The sequence below is a fragment of the Sus scrofa genome, chromosome 13 (assembly GCF_000003025.6).
Source record: "Sus scrofa isolate TJ Tabasco breed Duroc chromosome 13, Sscrofa11.1, whole genome shotgun sequence".
NCBI classification, from domain to species: domain Eukaryota; kingdom Metazoa; phylum Chordata; class Mammalia; order Artiodactyla; family Suidae; genus Sus; species Sus scrofa.
The window spans coordinates 87,050,021-87,063,605 of record NC_010455.5 but is presented as its reverse complement, the minus strand read 5'-3'; the positions used below and the strand labels follow the sequence as shown (position 1 = coordinate 87,063,605).

General features: G+C 36.0%; 1 long non-coding RNA gene across 1 annotated transcript in view; it reads right to left on the bottom strand.

Annotated features, from left to right (window-relative positions):
- LOC110256311 overlaps nt 1-8,412 on the bottom strand; it is a 29,074-nt gene extending 20,662 nt beyond the window's left edge. Inside the window, exon 1 of the long non-coding RNA XR_002337712.1 lies at nt 7,478-8,412. This is a non-coding gene — a long non-coding RNA (uncharacterized LOC110256311). The remainder of the gene's footprint in view (nt 1-7,477) is intronic.

The following is a 13,585-nucleotide window of genomic DNA, read 5'->3' as shown; positions in this document are numbered from 1 at the left end:
GTCCTTACCAATGAGCAATTACTGAAATATAAATAGATTAAATTATCTAATCAGAAGCCATTGAGTGACTGGATAGGTAAAAAAGACCCAACTAAATCCTAAAATTTTTATGGAGCCACTGAGGACCAAATAGCCAAAGCAATCCTGAGAATGAAGAAAAAAGCTAGAGGCATCATACTTTCTGATTTCAAACTATATTACAAAGCTATAGTAATCAAAACAGCATGATTATGATTTTATACAGTGGTATAAAAATAGATACATAGACCACTGGAACAGAATCAAGAGCCTAGAAATAAAACCTTAACCAGTATTTGACAAGGGAGTCAAGAATACTCAGTTGGGAAGAAGTCTCTTTTCAATAAACAATGTTGAGAAAATTGGATAATTACTTGCAGAAGAATGAAATTGGACCCCATTTTACACCACTCACAAAAATTAACTCAAAATGAATTAAATACTTACATATAAGACCTACAGCTTCTGTAAGAAATAAGGAAAATTTCCTTTACATCTTGACAATGATTTTTTGGATATGACACTAAAAAGCACAAGTAGTAAAAGCAAAAATAAATAAATGGGACTACATTAAATTAAAAAGCTTCTGCACAGCATAATAAATCAACAAAATAAAAGGAAAACATGATGAAAACATTTGCAAATCATATATCTAATAAAGGGTTAATAACCAATATATGAATAACTTGCACACTACCATTTATTCAACAGCAAAAAAAATCCAACTAAAAAATGGGAAGAGGAACAGAATAGACACATTTACAAAGATATATAAATAGCCAACATGTACATGTAAAGATATTCAACATCACTAATCATCAGGGAAATGCAAAGCAAAACAATATGTCACTTCACATAGAATGGATTTTATCAAAGGAAGAGAGAAATTAAGCAAGAATGTGAAGAAAAGGGAATCCTTGTACATTGTTGGTAGCAATGTAAATTGGTATAGCTACCATGGAAAATAGTATGGAGGCTTTTAAAAATTAAGGATAGAACTATCATATGATCTAGTAATCCTACTTCTAGATATGCATTGAAAATAAATTAAATCAGGTTATCAGAGATTCCCCATGTTCTTACAGCACTATTCACAATACCCAATATAGAAACAACCTAAGTGTTTGTATATAGATTAATGGTTAAAGGTGTGTGGGTGTGGGTGGGTGTGTGTGTGTGTGAATATTATTTAGCTCATAAGAAAGAAGGGAGTCCTGACATTTGTGACAACATGGATAGACTCAAGGGCATTATGCTAGATGCAATAAATCAAACAGATAAAAGAAAAATACCATTTGATATCATTATATGTGGAATCTTAAAAAGCTGTACTCATGGAAGCATAGTATAATTGTGGTTGCCAGAGGATGGGAAATGGGAGAAATAGGAGCTGTTGGTTAAAGGGTCTAAACTTCCAATATCAGCTTGTGTATAACTTTTCATGATTTTAGAAACTGCATATACTTCAACCATAATATAAGCAATGGTTACATACCTATACACACACCCACACCCCCCATACACACACACACACACACACACACACACACACACACAAAGTATAGAGTATATATAATTAATCAAAATGGAGTTTCTCTTGAAGAAATGAAATATTGAATATCTTAAAAATTATTCACACATAATATCTTCTAGTGTATTCAATACAGTAAGAAATATAAAATTATTTTTAGAAAATCAATGGAAAATATTTTGTCACATTGTTGTCATATGAATAATGTATTATATTTCAATTGAGAAGTTATATTTCTTGTTACTAATTTATTTATTTTTTGAGTTCAGATCAATATTTAGTATATTAACTTTCTCAGGGGATGTTTGGTTCCCTCTTTCATGTGCCACAGGCCTCCATTAAAACTAAAATATACCAACAGATCACTAAAGAGTTGTTTTACCAAAGCATCCCTTTGCTCTTAGTATTTGTAACTAGCACCCTTTAACATAAAGTGAACAATATACATATTTCCAAGTAAGGTTCTTCATTCAGTGTCTACCTAATGAAGGCCTGAATAGTTTAAAGGTATATATAATTGTATAATTTCCCCATTAAATATATAGAATCTATACATGTGATATTTTTATTCTCATGTAATACTCATTCTAATGTCAATTTGAAATCATATATTTCTAAATATTACAGAAAGATTCAGAGATTAAGATTACTTCCTTCCCTACTATGCCAAAAAAAAAAAAAGAGGAAAAAAAGGCCTATTATTCATCACTAGTGTTAAGTAAACATAACAAGATAAATGAGTAGAACCAAGTGTGAAGAAAATGGCCAAATTAAAATCTGACATATTGATTTGAATCCCTTAAGACCTGGTCATTAATGTGTATTTATGGCTACATTTTCATAATTGGCTAACAAAAATTATTAGTCCCCCAAGAACTTGAAAAGAAATAAGATTTCCATTCAAGAATTAAGCTTCAAAAATAATACATAGTAAATCTTCCCGAAGGGGTAGGATGAGTCTCAGGCCAAGTACACATGACTATATAATAATCTAATTGACAGTTTTACTACTGCATGAGGAAGAATGTGTGAGCCAGTTTGGTTAATCTGAAAGCAAAGAGAAAAACGTTAAGTTGTGCCCAACTGAAGTAGGTAGCATCCAAGATGGCCTCCAATAATTCTTGCCTCTTGGTATTCAAATCTCATGTGATTGATCCCTCCCATATATAACAGCATTAGTCAGAATGACCAATTAAAATGGCAGAAATAATATGTTTTCTCCAGGATTGGTTTATAAAAGAGTGAAGCTTCTGTCTTGGTTTTGCTGTCTCTCTCTCTATTCCCTAGACCTGGGGGAGTCATGTCCTAAGCAATTCTATGGGAGGTACATGTGGTGAAAAACTGAAGCATCCTTGTATCAGCCATTTAAGTGGGTTTAGAAATAGATCCACTAGCTTCATTCAAGACCTTATAGACTGCAACACAGGCTGATAGCTTGACTCATGAAACTCTAAATCAGAACCATACAGCAAAGCTAATCCCAGATTCTTGACCCTCAGAAACTGCATGATGTAATAAATGTTCACTGTTTTAAGTTGCTGTTTTAGGCTGATTTGTCATGCAGTTATAGATAACCAATACAATATCTAAGCCAGCACCAGAAAGAGAGAGAGAGAGAGAAAGTGTGAGCAGTGGGCATTCAGTTTTGATTTACAGACTCACTAAGGTCTTCCCTTAAAGACATATAAATGCAGAGACTTTCCACCAATAATCTGCATGATATATCTGACATGAATGACTTCACGTGTTTTACATGTATCATGCAATTGACACTGCCACTAAGCAATTCTTCAATATAATTCCCCTTTTCCTGCCTTAATACTCACTCAGCAACCCTCTGGACTGATTTGACTTGCCAAGAGGTCTGCCTACAAAGAGAAAATGCACTGATCATGCTGCTAGGAGGATTCAGATCCCTGGGAAAGCTGCTCTCCTTTTAAATTAAATTGGCCATCTGATTTTAGACATTTGTGTTGAGATGAATTAATATGAATCTGCCACTAAGAGAGTCTGCTTCTGATGGGCTGTGAAACTTGGGAGTCTGAGCCTAAAAGTACAGAGATAGATCATTAAGGCACAAAACTTGGTGTGTTTACACAAGTGCTATCTTCCTGGGTGGATAAACCATAATCCTTCCGAAGACCACACTTCCTTTAAAACCGTTTCTTTGTGAGACTACCTCATGGCTTAACAGCGACATGACAAAAAGTTCCCTATCTCTGAAATCAAATGAGAATTCACATTACAGTTACAGTTTGTGCCATGGAGACTCCATGAGGAGCAGGATTCCATCTCGTTCATTCATTGGTATAGTCTGTGCTTGATGTAGTAAGTACTCAGTAAATATTCATTGAATGGATATAAACTTACATACTACTCAGACATTCTTTTGTTCACTATTGAGTTCTCTTCCTCATAGGAGCTGTTGTATAATTTGGTCATATTATCTAAAATGAAACATCTATTACTAAATAACTTGTCTCCTAGTTTACCATTAAAATGTGAATTTTCAAGGGAAGATCTCTTCCTGCCCTCAAATCCATATCAGTTTGCATCAACAATAATACATATTAACATGTCCTAAAGACCATTACACATTTACACATACATATGAACTTAAAGTGGTGAATTTTTGACTTGTTCCTAATTTTAAAAACAAAGTCATAATTAACATACATCTTTTTTCTTTGGTCTTTTTAGGGCTCCCCTCGCAGCATATGGAGGTTCCCAGGGTAGGGGTCAAATCAGAGCTATAGCTGCTGGCCTATACCACAGCCACAGCAACACAGGATCAGAGGTACCTCTGTGACCTACACCAAGCTCAGGCAATGCCGGACCCTTAACCCACCAAGCAAGGCCAGGGATCGAACCCGTGTCCTCTTGGATGCTAGTTGGGTTCGTTAACCACTGGGCCACTATGGGAACTCCGTAATTAACATAAAATGTTATGTTAGTTTCAGGTATACAACATGAGTCTATATTTTTATGCATAATGATATGATCATCATAACACAACCAGTTACCATTCATCATCAAACTTACAATGTAATTGACTCTATTCTATATGTGTACTTTATATCCCTGGGCTATTTTATTTCATAGCTTGAACTTTAATCATCTCCTTCACCTATTTTTGTCTGCCCCCACCCCCGCCACTGCTCCCACCATGCACAACTACCCTTTAGTTCTCTGTATCTGTTAGTTTCTGTTTTGTTTTGTTCATTTGTTTTGTTTTGTAGATTCCACTTATAAGTAAACTCATACCATATTTGTTTTATCTCTGACTTATTTCACTTAGCATAATACCCTCCAGGTCCATCCATGCAATTTGAAAAGATATATGTCCTCCTTTGTTCACTGCAGCACTATTTATAATAGCCAAGACATGGAAGAAACCTAAGTGCCCATAAATGAATAAATGAATAATGAAGATGTGATACCAATGGACTATTATTCAGCAATAAAAAAAGAATGAAATCTTACCGTTTGTGGCAACATAGATGGGCCTAGAGGATATTTAGTTAAGTAATTTGTTCCTAATTTTAGTGGAAAATCTAAAGTAGCATCATCAGGAACTCTCATTGTGGCTGAGTGGTTAATGAATCTGACTAGAATACATGAGGATGCGTGCTCAATCCCTGGCCTTGTTCAGTGGGTTAAAGATTTCACATTGCCATGAGCTGTGTGTAGGTTCCAGGCATGGCTGGGATCTGGAGAGGCTGTGGCTATGGCGTAGGCCGGCTGCTATAGCTCCCACTCAACCCCTAGCCTGGTAATTTCCATATGCTGTGGGTGTGGTCCTAAAAGAAAAAAAGTAAAGTAGCATCATCTAGCAAAATACTGACCTTGGCTTTGTAAATATGAAGGAATTGTATCCCTAGCCCTCCCCTACCAAAAATTTTAATTTTAATCAAAAGCAGGTGCATCACAATTTATATAACATTGCTTCTAGATTTGGCCACTTTTTTTGTTATCTGTTTAATCCATTTGAATTTTGTTTTTTTTCTAAACTCACAATATGTGAAAAATTCCTGGGCGAAGGATGGAACTCACACAATAGCAGTGACAATGCTGAATCCTTAACCTACTGTACCACAAGAGAACTCCTCTTTTAAGGTTTTAAAAAATATTTTTCTATCCCTAGCCTGGCACAATGGTTAAGGATCTGGCATTAGCACAACTGCAGCAAAGGTTGTAACTGTGGCTTGGATCAGATCCCTGGCCTGGGAACTCCATATGCCATGGGGTAGCCAAAAAAGAAAAAAGAAAATTTTTCTATCCAACTCTATTAATTTGTGTAAACTCATTTTTAATTAATTTTAATATAGATAAATTTATGAAAATATAAAGTGAGCACCCAACTTCATAACTACCTTGTATCTACTCATGAAATCTATAAAATAATTTGAAGAAAACTGACTACTAAGTTTTCAATTCATTTAGACTACATAATCCTCTATTTCTTTACTCAGATTTATTCCCATATTGTTTGATTAGATGCTATTGTAAATGTATTATTTTCTAAAATTCTATATTCTAGTTTGGTTCCTGATGATTTCATTCCCTTGCTAAGTTCATTGTCTAAATCCAGTAGTTTTTCTACCCTACACTCCATGCTCTGTGTGAATAAAAACAGAGCTTTAGTTCTTGTATTCTAGGCTTTACATCTTTCTTCTTGCTTCATTGTATTGGCTATGATATCTAGGGCAATGATAAATAAACATGGTAAGTGTGGGTGTCCTTGTCTTCTTACCAGTTTCTGAGGGAAACTTTTCAATGTTCACCACCAATTAGAACACTACTTGCTATATTTGGGGTAGATATTTTTAAAGATATCTGTTCGGGTTTTTTTCATCAAAATTTTGCATAGACCAAGGTAGGAAAAATTCCTTTTTTTTTTCCCCTTATTCTCTTTAATGTTATTTTTATTATAAAAGTTTCATATGTTCAACAGTAAATCATGTAAACCTTTTTTTTAATGCAGGGATAAGTATACACATGTGAAGGATTTAACTATGGATCCAATATTTTTTATAGGTATAGGCCTATTCAGATTTTCTGTTTCCTCCTGCATTGGTTTTGGTGACTTCTGCTTTTAAAAGAAACTGTCCACTTAATTTATATTGTCAAATTCATGAGAAGTATTTGTTCATAATTTCAGCTTTATTATATATATATATATATATATTTTTTTTTTTTTTCCTTTTAGAGCCACACCTGCAGCATATGGAAGTTCCCAGGCTAGGGGTCAAGTCTAAGCTGAAACTACCAGCCTACACCACGGTTACAGCAATGCCAGATCCAAGCCATGTCTATGACCTACACCATAGCTCAGAGCAAAATTGGATCCTTAACCCTGCAGGGATGGAACCTACATTCTCATGGATAGTAGTCAAGTTCGTAACCCAATGAGCCATAATAGGAACTTCAGCTTCATTTATCTTTTAAAATTCTTGCAGAAACTGTACTGATTCCTTTTTCATTTCTGACATTGGTAAACTTTAATTTTTCTCTTTCTTTGGACAGAGGTTATATTTTTTCAGTGATTTCAAGGATAGTACTTTTGACTTGGTGGATTATGTTAATTGCACATCTATTTTCTATTTTACTACCTTTTCTTGTTTTATCATTTTGTCTACTTTTGGACTGAATTTGATTTTCTTCTAATTTCTTGAGATATATTTAGAAACTTATTTTCAGTCTTTATTTTTGCCTAATAGATGCATCAACTGCATGCTGTTCTGCTTAGATGTAGAAAATCACAAGGTAACATTACTTCCACACAGTGAGAAAAATCCAGAAAATCTCCAACACCACGTTTTTTTTTTTAAAGCCAATAAGCGAGTGGAGGTCAAAAGGCAACCAGGTGAACTGAATTTCAAAGGGTTATAAACTCCTCTGAGGAGATACAGACACAAACTCTTTTACCTTTTACAGAGCACGGGAAGAGGCGGCCACCACACAGGACTAAGAAGAACAGTAACACTTTCACAAATCCATAATAACCGGAGTGTGTGACACTTTAGAATCCGTGGGAGCCCCAGACAAAAGCGGAGCCTGCACTCCCTCAAATCACTTTCCGCTGCCTCTAAACCCTATGCTTCCAGGCGCAGAGCTACTGCGCTCAGGAGTCCTTTTATCCCCGCCAGCCTGAAACACCGCCCACTTCCTGGAATCTGCTCTCAGGAAGCAAAAGCCTTCAGCTGTGTAGACAGAGGCAGGAAACAGCCTCACCCTGAGGGTTCAAGAAAAGATCTACACACTCAGACGGAGGAGTGAAAGGTAACATCCTCGCTCCTGTTTGAGGGGAGGAGAACTTGCTGCTGACGGGAAGCTGAGAGGGAAAATTTGCCTGAACTGATGTAGGCCACGGGAATATGCATTTGCCCACTCCAAAGAGCCTGGAAAACAAAAACAATTCCCTCCTACTACTGAGAGAGCAGTGGAGCAGGAGTTCACAGCCCCTGGAGGTAGGGCTGGCAACCTGATTGAGCAGAGAATCCTGCTCTGTGCTAATACAAAGCGCCTGTGCTGTCACTGGGGGAGGCCATGGAACTCTCTCTCTCCAGCAGGGCTGGAGGGAAATTTAGAGATGAGTGTTTATATTAGAAAATAAGAAGGGTTTCGAATCAATGAATTCAGCTTCCAACTAAAAAAACAAAAAACAGAGAAAGAAAGGCAAATTAAGCACAAAGCAAGAGAAAGAGAGGAATAATGAAGATACAAGCAGAAATCAATGAAATAGTAAACAGGAAGAAAACCGAAAACTCAATGAAATTCAAACTTGGCTCTTTGAAGAAATCAATAAAATTGATAAATCTCTAGTCAGACTAACCAAGGAAAAAGAAGAAAAAATTACTATTTTCAGGAGTAAAAGCAGGGAAGGTTGCTACAATTCCTACAGATATTAAAGGGATTACTAGTGGGTTACAAACCTGACTAGTATCCGTGAGGATGTGCGTCCCATCCCTGCCTTCGCTCAGTGGGTTAAGGATTCATATAAAGAATAAGAGAATATTAAATACAGCTGTGTGCAAAAACATTCAGAGACAATCTTGCAAACCTCACTCATGAAGAAATAAACTATATACAAATCTATTTCTTCGGTTCCTTGAACCCATAATTCTATCGTATATCTACTTCTAAATTATTTCAAAGATATATATTTTAAACATCAGAAGTAAATATAAGTAATGCAGTCTCTTTCTGGAAAAACAGTATAAAGCTTTAATCAAAGGACAATAGCTGTATGAATTAAATGCACAATGTCAAAGTCAGATATTCAATCCAAGACACACGGGGCTGCTAAAGAGAAAGTCTTTGAATAACTATAAAATAACACATTCATATTAGAATACAGTAACTGATTTGCAGCCTTGGGAAAAACAGATAGGAAGAAACCATATCAAGAATGTAAGCATTTTCTTGGAGAAGAACACAGTTTACTAGATATATGCCCAGGAAGTAAAGTGCTTAGGTGGCTACATTAATGCCCATTTACCCAAGCAATTAAAACAAATTTTTAAATTATAAACTATTAAGAAAATAATTTCCAAAAACAAAAATTCATTAAGCAGACTAGTTTCATTTGCTGCAACGGAACAAACTGCTACAAATTCAGTGTCTTAAAATAATATGAATATTTCTCTTACAGTTCTGGAGGCCAGAAGCCTGAAGTCAGCTTTACTGGACCGAAGTTGAGGTGCTGACAAAGCTGTATTTCTTTCTGGAAGCTCTAGAGGCCTTTTTAGCTTCTAGAAGTCATCTGAATTCTGTGGCTGCTGACTCCTTCCCTTCCTCACAACACTCACAAGTTTTTGCTTCCATCATTATGTCACCCACTTCCTACTTCTGGCCCTCTCTTCTAAGGACTCATACGATGATACTTATGGTTCTTCAGGATTATCCAGGATGGTTGTATATTGAATGATGTCCCCCCAAATTCATCTGGAGGTTGAGTTCTAAACCCCATACCTTAGAATGTGACTTTATTTAGAAATCAGGCCATTGCATATATAACTGATAAAGATGAGATCATTAAGGTGGGCCCCAATCCAATATGACTGACAAAACATTATAAAAAGGGGAAATTTGAACACAGAGATAAACAGCAGGCACACAGGGAGAAGATCATGTGAAGATGAAGGCAATGATTAGGGTGATACTTCTCTTAGGCGAGGGACACCTAAGATTGCCTGAAAATCACCAGAAGCTAAGGGAGAGACATGCACAGATTCTCCCGCACAGCCCACAGAAGGAGCAACTCTGCTAACACCTTGATCTCAAATTTCCAGACTTCAGAACTGTGAGCCAATGAATTTCTGTTGTATAAGCCACTCAGTTTTGATACTTCGTTCTATCAGCCTTAGCAAACTAATATAATGATGGTTTCCCATTTCGAGATCCTTAACATAATCATATCTGTAAAATTCCTCTGTCATATAAAGTAAGATTCATAAATTCCAGGGACTGGAGAGCAGCTGTCTTTGGAGAGTCATTATTCAGCTTACTGTGGCCTGCTTATTGATAATCCACATTAAACATTGGAGGATATAGGTTAAGTAAAACAGATTCCATTCCCTCTCTCAAGAGTCAGTGTTATTCAGCCTAAAAATCCAAGTGTCAAATGGATTATTTGTAAGCACTTCTATGGACATTAGCCGTGTGCTTGATATCTTACAGAGGAAAACCCAACTTGCGAAGTAAGCTTTCTGTATCACGAAACTATTCCTACAATTATTCTTTACCAAAAATATTGCTACTTTGACTTAATCCATTTTCCAGGCTGACGACAATGCATGAATAAATGAATTTGAGAATAATAGGTAGGAAGAAAATTTTAACAATCAATTACTCCATAACTGATGGTCACTTTATCCAACTAACATTTTCTTAAGACTTAGGTTTATCCTCCTTGTGATATAGTTTCAGAGTTCTCTGATATTTATCTGTAATTTTACAAAATAAATTAACCACCCACAATCTATTAAAATACTCTGTTTCCCCTTCAAAAAAAAAAAAGAATAAAAGACTTTAGAAAAAAAAAAAGGTAGGATAAATTATTTGATTGCATTCCAGTAATAACAGTCACTTATTCCTAAAATTATATCTCAATAAGGGTTTCAGAATTTTACATAAAAAGTAAAACTATTTGTTGTTTTATTATAATACTGCATAATTATAGTATTCCCAGATAGATATAATCTTGGCACATTTTTATATTATAGACATAGAAAGCTTTCATAAGTTTATAGAAATACCAGGGAAGATCAATTCAGGAAATGTAAACCTATATGTCAATAACTTCATAGTGTGGCAATTTTTTTTTCAGATCGAATTTAACTTACAATTTATTATTTTATTATCTGTCTACTTTCCTTCCAAAAGTCAGAATTGACAATCCCACATATCATTCACACAGAAAGCAGAAAGTAAAAACCACTGTAGATATTTCAAGCAGAAAGGCATATAGTATAAAGTAGGTATTTATAAACTTATTGGAATGACTGAAAGAGCAGAAATCACAATGTCTCCATGTCATTTCAGCAGGCAGGTGGCTGCTATTGTTGCTACTAAAGACACCACTGAAACTTCCTTTCATCCACACCAAACTGAACATTAGATGCTAAATGCAAAGTCACCCCACTGCCTCCCTAAGTATTTATACCTCTACTATCTTGCTTGCCAACTGCTACAGTGGCAAAAAGCATACCCTCCACTTTATGTCCATCTTCTCCCTCTCATTTAAGGTTAGATAATGACCATAATCTAATCTGCATCTAAACATCTAACTGGAGGGCGTTCAAACACTTTCTACCTAGAATGAAGTCAAGGTGTCACTTATTAGAAGTTACCAAATTCCTCCAGTCATTGAATCAGAGAGAGAGAGAAAATGTATAAACTGAGAAGAGAAAGAAGAGACTGAGGCTTTAATGAGAAGAAACCAGCCATTCCCAAATAACAGGATTTTAGAGAGCAAGAAAGAATACTTACGCTTTTGCATGAAATTATAATGTCCACTAAATCTAGAAATTCCTGAAAGGGAATAGTCATAATTTTAGTCTATTACCCCATAAAAAATTCAAAAAATATGTGTAAATGATCTGGTCCCAAGACACACTGACTCCATCATAAAATAGCATGGGATGAGGAAAAGCTTAAAGTATCCCTGACCTCTGAAAATAATAAGGTGACCAAAAGAAAAAAAATACATCTTTTAGTCATGTTTAAATGGCAACTGGAGTTCCCTAGTGGCACAATGGGTTAAGGATCTGACATTGTCACTGCTGTGGCTTGGGTTGCTACTGTGGTGTGGGTTCGATCCCTGGCCCTGCAACTTCCACATGCCATGTTTTTGTGGCAAAGAAAAAAAAAAGAGAGAGAGAGAGAGAAAGATATGGCAATATATTTGGCAATAATATTGTACCTCCTATATTAATCAGTATTCTTTAAAGGCACATAAATTCCCATTCAAATTGGGAATTTAAAAAGTTTATGCATTAAGAAAAGTTCAGCTCCATCTGGCTTTATGTATCCGTTAATTTGGGGATTCAATTAAACTACTAGAATCTGGTTTGTCTTGGTTTCTTGATTCATTCCTCCTCTGAGTTGGCTCCAAGTCCAGTCTCCATAAAATGGCTTTTAGGTGGGTCCAAACCACATGCTAGTGCCTATTGGCAGAAGAAGAAGTTAAATTCACCCCAAACACAAAAGTTGGTATGAAAAGGGGTGGTTCCTTGGAAAAAAAATATACTAGATACTATTAGCAAATGAAGAGGATATGTATTAGACAAAAACAATTGAGTTTACTATAGCTCCAAGACCAAAATTGGCCCTTGCTGCCCTCCACTGACTCTGGAGGGAGATATACAAAGAACATGCCAAAAAAAAAAAAAAAAAAAAAAAAAACCACTACCTTTCACTATATGTAGACATTGGCCCCACATTCCATGTGGACTACTGGTGAGTTGAGCAACAGGTGTTCATAAAGGACTCCTGTCCCTCAGGTTAGTTGTGTTGCTAAAATTCAGCCAAATAGAAATGTAGAGACTGATTTTGGGTTAAAGGAGAAAAAATAGCTTTTATTGCTTTGCCAGGCAGAGGAGGCCACAGCAGCTTAGTGCCTTCAAGACTATGTCATCTATTAGGAAGAATTGTGGGGAGTTTCACAGTGAAAAGGAGAAAAACAGGGTTCCAGATAAGAATCATGGTTGTGGGCAAATATTTATTCTTCTTTCTATGGGGAAATCTTTAGTTACCAAATTGGTGTCATGAGATCCCAGCATGATCCTGGTGTCTTCTGAGTTATCATAACTCAATTTTTCCTAAAATTAAAATTCTTACAAAAAAGGCATATTGATGAGAGATTAAGGTAATCTAGGAAAGTCCCTAAAAAGAACCATGTGCTTATAGTCTGACCCAGAGGAAACTGTGCTCAGGCTACCTAATCTGTAGCTTACAGGTGATTGTGTTTAGGGTGCAATTAAGGGAGAAGCTCAAGGAAGGACTCAAAGCTATTCAATTTTAAACTAGTCATTTCTAAAAGAAGCATAAGGAATACAACTTTTAAGTATGTGAGGTTCTTTCATCAGTTGGGTATCTTGGGCCTAATGCAAGTTGCTTGACCTTTGCCCCATTTCCCAAAGCCTCACACGCTAATATCACTACATTGGTGACTATTAAAGGTAAGGGTAGACAAACCTATGAAAGGGCTCATCACAGAGAGGGATAAATGAGAAACACACAAAGACAGGTTTCTTTCTACTCCTCTCACTAGAACTGTGTCCCTAACAACACAGCCTCCTTTTGGTCTGAACTATGTAAAACTTAGTGCCTCTTTGAAAGTAGAGTACAAGATGGACTTGGAGAGGACTGGAGATCTGACAAGTGGCCTGTCAACAAATGGAATGGAGGACAGATTTCCTTCCCCAAGCAAACTTCTGGAACTTTTCACATTTTAAAATTCTGGTCTCAGAGTTCCCATCTTGGCTCAGTGGTTAACAAATCCGACAAGAACCATGAGGTTGCAGGTTCGAT